We start from the raw sequence: 13,475 nt of genomic DNA, 5'->3' as shown, positions 1-13,475 counted from the left end.
CTCCTTTTATGATCAGGTGACTCACCTGGTGGATGAGGGGAAAGCTGTGGATGTGGTCTATCTGGACTTCAGCAAGGCCTTTGACACTGTCTCCCATAATATACTCTTGCAAAAGCTGGTAGCCCATGGCTTGGACAAGTGTACTCTACGCTGGGTTAAGAGTTGGCTGGAGGGCCGGGCCCAGAGAGTGCTGGTGAATGGGGCTGCATCCAGCTGGCGGCCAGTCACTAGTGGTGTTCCCCAGGGGTCAGTGTTGGGTCCAGTCCTGTTTGACATCTTTATTGACGATTTAGATGAGGGGATTGAGACCATCATCAGCAAATTTGCTGATGACACTAAGTTGAGGGGGGAGTGTCAACATGCTGGAAGGCAGGAGGGCTCTGCAGAGGGATCTGGATAGACTGGATAAATGGGCTGATTCCAATGGGATGAAGTTCAATAAGGCCAAGTGCCGGGTCCTGCACTTTGGTCACAACAACCCCCTGCAGCGCTACAGGCTGGGCACAGAGTGGCTGGAGAGCAGTCAGACAGAAAGGGACCTGGGGGTACTAATTGACAGGAAGCTCAACATGAGCCAACAGTGTGCCCAGGTGGCCAAGAAGGCCAACGGTATCCTGTCCTGTATCAAAAATAGCGTGGTCAGCAGGACAAGGGAAGTGATCCTTCCCCTGTACTCTGTATTGGTGAGGCCACACCTGGAGTATTGTGTTCGGTTCTGGGCCCCTCAGTTCAGGAAAGACATTGAAGTGCTGGATCGGGTCCAGAGAAGAGCAACACGACTGGTGAAGGGACTTGAACATAAGACCTATGGGGAGAGGCTGAGGGAGCTGGGGTTGTTTAGTCTAGAGAAGAGGAGGCTTAGAGGTGACCTCATCACTCTCTATAACTACCTGAAGGGAAGTTATAGCCAGGTGGGGATTGGTCTCTTCTCCCAGGCACTTAGCAATAGGACAAGGGGGCATGGGCTTAAACTCTGCCAGGGGAAATTTAGGCTGGATATTAGAAAGAAATTCTTTACAGAGAGAGTGGTCAGGCATTGGAATGGCCTGCCCAGGGAGGTAGTGGACTCGCCGTCCCTGGAGGTTTTTAAACTGAGATTGGACATGGCACTTAGTGCCATGATCTAGTAAACGGACTAGAGTTGGACCAAGGGTTGGACTCGATGATCTCTGAGGTCTTTTCCAACCCAGTCGATTCTGTGATTCTGTGATCAGTTGCAAAACCTTGAAACTACTCTAAGCATGCACAGTGTCCTCTGGTGGTCGTTCAGGGGGTCTTCAGGATGAAGTAAGAAGTCTTCTTCGCCCGTGTACTTTTCACCTTTTGTCACCGCACATGCGCACTATTCCTATGTTCGTTGTGAAATCATGTAAAATTCTTGGATTTCTTAGATGTGCATTCTCAGCACATCCTATCCTTTCAAGATAAGATAAGGACTAACTGAGGACTAACTTTCAGTTCTCTTTTTGTATACAACCTGCAAAGCCTCAATATAAGGTAAGAATCTTGGATATAGTTTACAAAACTTAGTTACAACTATAACATTTCCCTCCTTTGAAAATGCTTTTCTATTCCTAGACAATGCATTTTCACTCCATTTTAATCAGCTCTTTTAACAACTGACCGTCATCATGGCTTCTTTGGAGCACGGTTTTAATCTTTTAAGCAATCGTAAAGGCTCCAAAAAAACACTTGCTTCTTTGTCCATGTCATCTATGTCACCATTACTGATGGAGACGAAAATCCTGTCCTCTCTTTTCAGCTGAAACACGCCACCTTGGTAGATGGAGTAAAGCCCATACTCTGCCTTCTTAGACCAGCAGCTTGTTCTTGCACTTTTCATGAGCAAAATGGGCTCTGCATAATTAGTCAATTTGTAAACATATTGGACGAGCTGTTTGGGGTTCCTGACTTGTGCTAACAAATCTGAATCCTTGTTCTCGTTTTCACAGAAACAAAAATAAGTTTATGAGTAGATGTAGTAAAAGCCTGTCTGGGGTATCACTAACTCGCCATTTCTCTGTTCCACATTGTAAAGGAAAGAGTGGCCTTTTCTTGATGATTCCCAGGTGTGCTGTTTTTTTGTTTTGTTTTGTTTTGTTTTGTTTTTGGTTTTTTTTTGTTTGTTTGTTTGTTTTGTTTTTTTGTTTTTTTTTTTTTGTTTGTTTGTTTTTTTTTCCATTCCCTCTCCCGGGTGAGGAATCTATGCGTGGGGACAGGGAATTCTTCCTGTTGCTGTCGCCCATCAGATATGCCGCAGTCCTGTTGATGGGACCACATGGCTGCTGCCCATTGGTCTGTGACAGCGTCAGCACTATGTCAGCGTTGACTGCAGATATGTTTTCCTCGTAGCTTTTCGACATCCTTTTAATTACCTTTCCCAGGTGCCACTTTACTTGCCAGCAGGGGTCAGCTGCTCTGTCTTCACTTTCAGTTATATCCAAGTTTTGGATGAAATTTCCCATTTCCTCCCTAGTGAGACAAGCGATGCTGCTCTTGGAATACATGTCCTGGAGCTGTTTGAGCTTGTTGGTGAGGTAGAGGAAGGTGACAGCCACGCAGACAGACTGCAGGAACACGGTGGCGACCAGCATGGCCCCGCAGGTCTGCCCAGGGCTGGGACCGGCTGCGGGCAGCATCACGGCCGGGCAGGGCTGGTCCCCACGCAGTGCTGCACTGTTCCCTCTGGCGGCAGAGGGGGCCGGGCTGGGGTTCACCCGCTGCTGTCCCACTGTTAGCAAACGAAACACTTAATTGTATAAATTCTGATTACCCTTTACATACACACTTGGATTTGGATCAGGTGCTTCATATAGTTTGCCATACAGAATTTCGTATGGGCTTACTAACATTCCGCTCCTAGGTTTAATCCTAATACGCAACAGCTTCAGCGTTATTGAATTTTTGGTTCCTGACAAATCTTGCTAAGTTGCCTTTTTAGGTTTGATTTTTTTTATTTTTTTTATTTTATTTTTTTTATTTTTTTTTTTTCTTTCTCTCCACCTGTCCACTAGACAGGGGTCTCCATGCATGGGGTATGTAATTCCCATTTAATTCCCAAACTGTGTTACCACTTGAGCAACAAAGTGTGGTCCCCTATCAGATGATATTCCCAGTGGTACCCCAAATCTAGGGATTATTTCCCTTAGTAACCATTTTACAGTTTCCTGTGCCTGGTTGGTGCGACAAGGGAAGGCTTCTGGCCATCCTAAAAAGGTATCTACCCCAACTAATAGATATCTGAATCCTCGAGTTCTGGGGAGTTCCACCTATCTATTTGCCAATAATCTCCTGGTTGTACTCCTGTCTTAATTTTCTCCATATCTATCTTTCTTTTTACTAAAGGATTATTTTCAAGCAAATTTCACACTTAGCTGTGATAGACTGCCATTGTTAACATCTGGACTGAGATAATCCGTTTTCTCAGATATGTTACCAATGCTTCTGCACCCCAATGACACTTCTGGTGTTCCGCCTGAAGTATTCCTCTCATAGTTGTAATTGGCACCACAACTTGTCCATGGGATGGTTACATACCACCCAGAATTATCCTTGCTGGCTTTTACTAAATTTGCCAATCTCTTATCTTCTGTAGAATATTTAGGTGCCTCTGAAGGTAATAAATCAATTGCTCTTACCTTCTGGGAGACAAGACCCACCATTGTCCAAACTTGTTGTGCCACTGATCGAGCTGTCTGATCGGCAAGTCGATTTCCTTCAATAATTTTCGATGTTCCACTCTGATGAGCTTTACAGTGCATAATGGCAACTTGCAATGGCTTTTGAATGGCATTAATCAAGTTTAATATTTCCTTCTGGTATTTGATGTTTGTTCCCTGAGAGGAAAGTAGTCCACGCTCTTTCCAGAGGGCTCCATGCACATGAACAACACCGAACACATATTTTGAATCAGTCCAAATATTGACCCTTTTGTCCTCACTGAGCTCTAATGCCCTAGTTATGGCAATCAGCTCAGCTTTCTGTGCTGATGTGTTTGGTGGTAGGGATTTGGCTTTGATTACTGTTTTGACAGTAGTAATCGCATATCCTGCGTACCGCACTCCGCTTTCCACAAAACTACTGCCATCAGTAAAAAGTTCCCAATCCATCTCTTCCAATGGGGTATCCTTCAGATTGGGATGACTTGCTTGGGTGTATTCGATGACCTCCACACACAGTCATGTTCCAAATCCTCTTCTTCAGTTTCTGCATTTAAAAACACAGCTGGATTCATTAGGTTAGTTGTTTTAAAATAACATCATCTTGTTCTGTCAGGATCGCTTGATATTTCATCATTCTGCTTGGGGAAAGCCAATGGCCCCCCTTTTGTTCCAATACCGTAGTCACCATGTGGGATGCAAATACTTCAATCTTTTTCCCCATGGTCAATTTTCAAACTTCTTGGATTAATATCACAGTAGCAGCCACCGCCCGCAAGCACACCGGCCATCCAGCACTTACTGGATCAAGTTGTTTAGAGAAATAACCTACGGGCCTTTTCCAGGATCCCAGCCATTGGGTTAATACTCCTAAGGCAAGTCTCTGTCATTCATGTACGAATAACTGAAAGTCTTTACTTAAGTCAGGTAGGCCCAAAGCAGGTGCTTTTATTAAAGCTTGTTTCAGTTTTTGGAAAGCTTCTTGTTGCGGCTTTCCCCACATTAAGGTCTTATTCTTCTGCGCCTCATATAAAGGTTTGGCAATAAGCCCATAGTCCATGATCCAGAGTCTGCACCATCCTGTCATTCCTAGAAAAGATCTTAATTCATGTAAGTTTCGTGGTTCTGAGATAGCACAGATAGCATGCACACGGTTTATACCTAGTCTTCTCTGTCCTTGAGAAAGTTCGCATCCTAGATAGATCACAGTCATGGATGCAATCTGAGCTTTATTTTTCGACACTTTATATCCATTCGTTCCTAATTGATTCAGTATTTCAATTGTTACCTGGATGCAGAGTTCTTGGGTCTCAGCAGCAATCAAAATATCATCCACATATTGCAGCAACAAATACCATTGTCGGGGAATTCCGATATGCCGATATGGCCTCTTGTAGTCCGCTCCTCGAGCTCTTTGGCTAGTTGATTTCCGAAGATAGTTGGACTATTCTTAAATCCTTGTGGAAGGTGCGCCCAGGTTAATTGGGTCTTTCTTCTGTTGTGTGGATTTTCCCACTCGAAAGCAAATAACTTTTTACTTTCCTGGTCAAGGGGTATGCAGAAGAAGGCATCTTTTAAATCAAGTACTGTAAACCATTTATATTCCTCTTTCACAGATGTTAACAAGGTATATGGATTTGCAACTGCCGGATGTATATCCTTAGTGATCTGGTTTATTGCCCGTAAGTCCTGGACTAATCGATAGCTACCATCAGGTTTCTTTACTGAAAAATTGGAGTATTATATTCTGATTCACATTCTTCTAGAATTCCATATTTCAAAAAATTCTCAATCAAAGATACTATTCCTAATTTAGCTTCTAATTTCAACAGGTACTGCTTCAACTGTACTGGTTTTGCACCTTCCTTCAGCTCCACTTTCACAGGTTTAGCTGGTTTTGACCTCCCGGGTATGTCAGTTTCCCATACTGTGGGAATCACTGCGTCTTCTACTGCCTGTGGTATTTTACAATTGCATTTTCTTTTAATAATAAAATTTGTCCTACCTTTGACTCCGGAATTTTCATTACCAAATCTCCATCTTAAAATGTTATTATGGCATTTAATTTAGTCAGCAAATCTTGTCCCAAAAGAAAGACTGGACAATCTGGGACATATAAGAACTCGTGGGTTAGTTCCTTTTCTCCAAAGCACAAATCCAAAGGTTGTAAGAATGGCCGTACTTCCTCCTTCCCTGTGGCACCAACAATTGTTGTAGCTTTATGGCCTATGTAGCTTTATGACCTACTGCTCCCTGTAAGGAATTCAGTACAGACTAAGTAGCCCCTGTGTCTACTAAAAATTTTACATCCCGGTTTTGGCAGCTTCTTTTAATCTTTCTAAAAAGGCCGAGGGAGACTCATTCTTTTCCTGCCTCACATTATACAATTATGACCAATTCATGTGCTTCGGCATAGCAGTTTGAACGCCAATCAATAACCAATCCTGATACCTCCGGAGATGGCATAACCCACCTCCTGTATTGTAATTCCATCGGGGATCTTCTTTTGGAAAGTTCTCATCAACGTTACCCTCTACTTTCCCATTCTGAATATCTTATCTCACTTTATCCCTTGCAACCCGTATAACCATATCTCTTTCTGTAGAGTCCATTAATGTATCCAAAATTACTTGTAAATCATCCCAATCAGGATTCTGCATTTTAATTATCATCTTAATTACTCTTGCAACCTTATCTGGATTTTCCCGATAAGGATCAGCCAATTGCTTCCAGATTACTAAATCCCCTGGCGAAAATGGAACTTTTACATAGACTGGTGTCCCCCCACCCCAACTACTGCCTGCCGCAGGGGTGCTATTACGTTTGATGATCCCCCTCCCCACTTCATCCCCCGCAGGTGGCGAGCCCGGAGGAGAGGAGCTGCAGCTCCAGCTCTAGCAGCCGCCGCTCCCCCCACCTTTTCCAGCGCTTTAGCAGGCAGTCAGCTTTTCACCTTTTTTTTTCTCTGCAGCTTATCAAGGAGAAGCTGCCGGGCATAGGTTTGGGCTCCTTTTGCCCTTTTTCTCTCTTCATTTAATTCCTGCGATTATAAACTTTATATGCAATTCCAATTAGCTGAACAATAGTTACATCCCTCAGCTCCTACCTTGTGTAACTTCTTACAGATGTCAATAAACAGCATATTCAGCATCAATCCCTGACATTAATTTTAGATCCAAATCAGTCTATCCACAGAACAACACTAACTGCAATACAGCTAACTCAATTTACTTTCATGTGTACAGATGCATCTGAAGGGGGAGCAAGGTGGTACTTTAGTAACGAAACCGGTTCTTATTTTGTAATTATTTCCCCAAACAAATTCTTTTGGTACCAAATATAAACATACAACCTAAAATACTGAGCTCAGACACGCAAACTGAATACCGAGTTCAAATATGCAAACAGATCACAATTACACTTCTTTTTATGCATAGACTGTCCAAACCCAGCCTCCTTCTAATGTTTCAGTAAGCAATTTAACGGCGATACGTTTGAATTGGACATATCAACAAACAAACACAAATACAGGAACCGAACCAGACCAGAACAAGTACAGAAACAAATACAAGAACCAGACCAAATACAGGAACCAATACAGGAACAAATACAGGAACCAGACCAGAACAAATTCAGAAACCAGGATTCAGGAACCAGGATTCAGGAACCAGACCAAATGCCGAACCTGCAGAGGTTTCCCTCTGTCTGACGGACGGTGTCTATAGGCTTTACCGATCAGGAGCTCCCTGCCCAACTGAGCGTGGCTTTCGCCGCGTCTGACCGGTAGGCTACCAGAACCAGACCAGATATTTGGTACCCAAATAATAATAAAAGCACCTTCTTACCAATCAGAGGTCCATCGAGAGCACTGGAGGGTCGGTCGCGTCCGATGCGCTCCCCAAGAATACCTTGGTGCTAGCCGGAGCAAGATCAAGACGCGATCCGCCTCAGCAGTGCCCACGAGGTCCCATCTGGGTTGCCAAAATGTTAGCAAACAAGACACATAACCACGGACGTAGTTATATGCGGTGCTTTTATTTCAGCGCTGGGAAACCAGGGGTTCGCACCCAAAGCTGGCTTCAACCACTGATTCGAACTCCACTACATTTATACAATTTGGTTACATACATATTCATTAGGGTTACAAGTATGTATTGCATATTCATCAGATTACACAACTATTTCACAATGTCAGTTGCAACACCTTAGAACTACTCTAAGCATGCACAGTGTCCTCTGGTGGTCGTTCAGGGGGTCTTCAGGATGAAGTAAGGAGTCGTCTTCGCCCGTGTACTTTTCACCTTTTGTCACCGCACATGCGCACTATTCCTATGTTCATTGTGAAATCATGTAAAATTCTTGGATTTCTTAGATGTGCATTCTCAGCACATCCTATCCTTTCAAGATAAGATAAGGACTAACTGAGGACTAACTTTCAGTTCTCTTTTTGTATACAACCTGCAAAGCCTCAATATAAGGTAAGAATCTTGGATATAGTTTACACAACTTAGTTACAACTATAATAGTGCTGCAAGCGCACCCCATGCTGAACTTGAAATCTTTAGCCCAGTAGCTAGCAGTATGAGAGCACAACACCCTGTATTACAAGCTCCTTTGCGGCAAGCAGTTGGACTGGGTGGATTGCCTGTATTTGTCCATGTCCTTTTTACTAATTCTGATTTGATAAATTACACAGAATCACAGAATGGTTAGGGTTGAAAGGGACCTCTGGAGATCATCTAGTCCAACCCACCTGCTAAAGCAGGTTCACCTAGAGCTGATCGCACAGGAATGCATCCAGGAGGGTTTTGAATGTCTCCAGAGAAGGAGACTCCACAACCTCTCTGGGCAGCCTGTTCCAGTGCTCTGGCACCCTCAAAGTAAAAAAGTTTCTCCTCATGTTTAAATGGAACCTCCTATGCTTCAGTTTGTGCCTGTTGCCCCTCATCCTATCATTGGGCACCGCTGAAAAGAATCTGATCCCACCCTCTTGACACCCACCCTTGATATATTTATAAATATTGATAAGATCCCCTCTCAGCCTTCTCTTCTCCAGGCTGAACAGACCTCTCAGTCTCTCCTCATAAGAAAGATGCTCCAGACCCCTAGTCATCTTTGTAGCCCACCGCTGGACTCCCTCCAGTAGTTTTTTGTCCTTCTTAAACTGGGGAGCCCAGAACTGGATGCAGTACTCCAGATGCGGCCTCCCCAGGGCAGAGTAGAGGGCAAGGATAACCTCCCTCTACCAGCTGATCACACTTTTCCTAATGTACCCCAGGATACTATTGGCCTTCTTCGCCACAAGGGCACGTTGCTAACTCATGGTCAGCCTGTTGTCTACCAGAACTCCCAGGTCCTTCTCTGCAGTGCTGCTTTCCAGCAGGTCCGCCCCTAACCTGGACTGCTGCCTGGGGTTATTCCTCCCTGGGTGCAGTACCATTTTTTAGAGCGAGATAAGGACTCAGCAAACAATTCGATTCAATGTGAATCACGCTAAAGCCATTTATTACAGAAACAAGTCTCCTTATATATGTAACTATATTCTAATCACACGTCCACGCTCCAAGCATGGATTCGCTAAATGAGTATCGTGGGCTGTCCATGCGCTGGAGTCTCACTGATGATACGTCCGATGATTCACGCCACGCCAGGACCCCGGTGATTGAGGAACACCCCTCACTCTCACAGCAGATTCTGTTCTCAGCTTCTCTAAGAGGCCTTGAGATTCCTTTGAGCCTGACTAATTCAGCAACAAATCTTTATCTATCAAAACCCCTCCACACTTCCCCCTTTCTTTTTCTTGAATTAGTCAGGCCCCATCAACCGCACGGCGAATAATTTTTGAAATATACTGCAACAGAGAACACGTGATTAACAGCATAATTACAGTTACTTACTTACCTTACTTACCTTACTTACTAAGATCAAACAACTACCTGCCTATTCTTAAAACCTTAATTCCGTTATAACAACCTTATCAACACACTATTTTAATAGATTCAAAATAACCAGACAAGTTAATAGAATATTTTCTCTTAACCTCCTAAATATCTATAACTGCGCAGTTTATAGAGTAATATACTTAATACCATCAGCATATACTAATAATTGAATTAATATCTTAAAAGTTATCTTAACCTATTTAAAAGATCAATAGCTTAACCTTAATATCCCTTCTAAAACTTTATCAGTTGCTAAACTTAGATTACTATGGAAGAGATATCTCATAGTTTTACCTTATCTATGCATTGACTATCTGATCATAATATCACCCTTTTGGATCTCCTGCTGATTTTTCAAATTGCCATTCTCCACAGAAGGTACACCACCTGCTTCCTAATAGGCTTCTAGACCACGAGGTCTGTGAGCATCTATAACACTGAATTAGGATCCATGGTTTACATCTGAAACAGCCCTCACAACTTATCTCCCTCCTGTCCATCTGCATTTGTTGAATCTTTGTTGAATCCACTTCAATCCTCAGCCTGTAATGACACAAACATAACCTTTTCCCCAGGTTATCAATTGATGAGGCCTTTTTCACTGACTAGTAATTTGACCATAACTAATGTAGGTTATTTATGATTTAGCATGGTTTTGGGTCATACTTGCAAAGTATTTCATCACATACAATGCTTTTGATACTTGGTTTTGTGGTGTTTCCCCTACTTCCCCCCTTTTTTTTTATAAAAACAAACAAACAAACAAAGTTCAGAACCAGATACACACGTTGGATCTTGACTACGTACTCAAAATCACAAATTAAATTTAGAGGTTCCTCCTTAAAAATCTCTAAGTAATTCAAAGCTGTGCCAAGTTCTGCTAATTGGGTTGAACCTTCAATAATTTTCACAGAATGATGCCAATCGTTATCTTCACACCAAACCACTTACAGCTTTATGAGACTTCCCAGAACCATCAACAAAAACTTTGCAAGTATGTAGGATCAGACCAAATACAAGTATGGCCTATGACCTGATGTTAAAGACTTGCAGGTTCTGCAGCAATTTACATTTAGGCATGCCAAAAGCTGTGCTGTTAAGAAAACCAGCAAGTGCAATTTACAAAGACATAGATTACAAATGAAAAAAAATCAGAATTAAATTTCACAAATGGTACATATATGACAAAAGGATCATGGCCTATTAAGACTTAAATTCATTCCCTGCATTTCCTTGATTAGAGTGACAATTGGTATATCAGTCTGTTAGCATTCTCATCATACTGTCCCACAATAGCCGCAGGTTGTTTCATAGACAAATCTGGAAGTCCAATCGAATGCAGTCAGCCTGTAAAGTTGTCATAAATTCATTCCTCAAAGTTTCCAACTCCATTTTGGCTGTCATATTTATTGGATATTGTTTTCCCTTACCAGATCGAAGTCCTGTTTCAGATTTCTCAGTGTAGTATTTGCTTTATGGAAACATTGGCTGTTAATACTAATGGAAATACAGCATTTGAAATTTCCTTGGAGATTTCTCACTTGCAGCAAGCAGATCTGCACCATCCAAGCAGCTTCTTGTAGGCCATGCAACTAAACAGAATACTCAGAAAACGTTATTTGAGCTTCCAATTTACTTAACAAATCTTAACCTAAGAGAGGTATAGGACTTTCTTGCAACTATAAAAATTCATGTATTAAAACTTTGTTCCAAATTTGGCATTCTATTGGTCTCAAAAAACGGCCTTTCTTTCATTCTCTCCCATGACCTCAAAAACTAGCATGGTGAATTTACTAAGAAGTCTCTTACAACTAATTACCACAGAATAAGTCTATCAACAAATTTTTGGTTTGATTTTCCAGTTTCATTAGAACTATGGGTCTGCTAAGGATGCCTTTAAACTTCACCCTCGGACTGCTCCATTCAGTATTACATCGCTGCAGTGGGGGTGAGAGAGAACCCCCCTTTCACTGCTTTAAAAGCAGGCAGCCAGGTTTTTCCAGTTGTTTTTTCTTTCTTTGCAGTGTAGATATAACCAAGGTCACGCAGCTGGCATACTGGCTGGTACGAAGTAGGAGGCTCTGGGAAACTTCTCAGTTACAATGAGCTGCACACAGGCCTGGGATGTTTTGGTCTTTTGTTTTCCCATTTCATTCCAGCCATAATACACTTTATATGCAATTTCAAGTAGCTCAGCAATAATTACATTCCTTAGCTCCATTTACCTTTTACAATTTAGAGATGTCAAAAAACAGTATAAACCAGTATAGCAAACATAAATCCATCATTCTGTTTTCCTAGATCTAAATCAGTTAATATTCTAGCAACTTTTAAATACAACCTCTTCTAAATTCACATCTGTCATAGCATTTTAACAATTTAAATGCTTTTCTAACAATATAAGCGATTACTCTAATGTGTAAGGATGCATCCTAAGGGGGAGCAAGGTGGTATTTTTGCTGCAGAACCGGTTCCCATTTTGTAATTCTCTCCCCAAACAAGATTCTTTTGGTACCAAATATGAATATGCAAACTAAAATACTGAGCTCAGATGTGAAAACCAAATACCCAGTTCAAATATGCAGATGGATCACAGTCTCACTAATTTAAGACAATATCTCAATTTTTGCATTGCACCTTTGAACCGCTTACTGCTCAGCCAGGTGGAGGTACCTCTGGGTCTCCCTGACAAAAAAAGTCAGTGTGCACTGGAGCCCAATCGGCACCTGCCCCCCCGCCGCCGCAGCGAGCTGCACTGGGCAAGGCCTTTTTTTTTTTTTATATCGTGTCCCATCTGGTGCGCTACAACTGTTATTCCAAGACTAGGATTCTTTCAAATCCAGCACATTGAGATGAGACACAGCCTGTCACAGAGTTGCGCAAGTCTGGATACTGGAATAAAGCTAGTACGCTAGTAAAAAATATAACAGCTGCTACACAGAAAATCTTAACACCACGTTCATGCAGTAAGGAACTAAATTACTCATTATCTTCTGTATAATCACAAAATGCACATTTTGAGTCAACGAATTCTCATGATTTAACAGACTGGGAACTTATCGTACCATATAGCACAGACCTACCAAAATTGCAACATGCTTAAACAGATACCCACAAAGAAAACAGGTTAATAAGGAAAGCATCCTGCAGACTTCAGCAAGTTTACTGTGACCTGCGTGTTATCAGTTAACTCTCTCAGCTTGTTGAAGTTCAAATCGCACTGCCTGTAAAAATGTCTGAAATGATTTAATGATTTCTTGTAGAGATTTGTTTTGTCCTGCTCTTCTGGCTTCAAAAACAACATTAATCGAAACAAGATTCTATTCTCCGGACACTTCTCCCAATCATTTAACTTATACAGCAGCTAACACTGATTTCAATATTTAACAAGATCTTCCTTCCTTATAATTCCGAGTGCTTTCCGAAGTTGTAAAACACCTCCCAATACTGATTTTTTAGGAACACAACTGAAAACAATTATTCCTGACCCCACCTTGTAAGTAAAAACCTTGAGAAGAGGGGGGGGGGGGGGGGGGGGAGGGGGAAGAAGGCACAGGGCTGCTTGCAAGTAGTAAAACAATTAACTCACATTCTGAACAAGCTGCTTGATTTTCAGAGAGGCAATACACAGAAACACATAATATGTACTGTAAAACTCACAAATAACATGTTGATAGCAAACATTAGCATTCTCTACTGCTAATCTCAACACCAGTGCTTCCTTAGCTTCTAAGTTTTCGACCTGCTTACTGATGGCCTCTTGAAGGTGGTCAATAAATTGCGTGTAATTCTCATTGGGACCCTGATTAATAGTTGCAAATGATTTGGCTGCTTTGTTGGTTTCAGACACCTTTCTCATAGCTTGATATGCAAG

The 13,475-nt window shown here is 42.1% G+C and overlaps 1 pseudogene; it reads right to left on the bottom strand.

Moving 5' to 3' along the window:
• Window positions 1-1,661: 1,661 nt before the first annotated feature.
• On the bottom strand, window positions 1,662-2,639 carry LOC135577000 (tumor necrosis factor ligand superfamily member 10-like; annotated as a pseudogene).
• Between the last annotated feature and the right edge of the window lie 10,836 nt (window positions 2,640-13,475).

This window comes from Columba livia, chromosome W (genome assembly GCF_036013475.1).
Source record: "Columba livia isolate bColLiv1 breed racing homer chromosome W, bColLiv1.pat.W.v2, whole genome shotgun sequence".
Classification (NCBI taxonomy): Eukaryota; Metazoa; Chordata; class Aves; order Columbiformes; family Columbidae; genus Columba; species Columba livia.
This window is presented reverse-complemented; position numbering and strand designations above follow the sequence as displayed.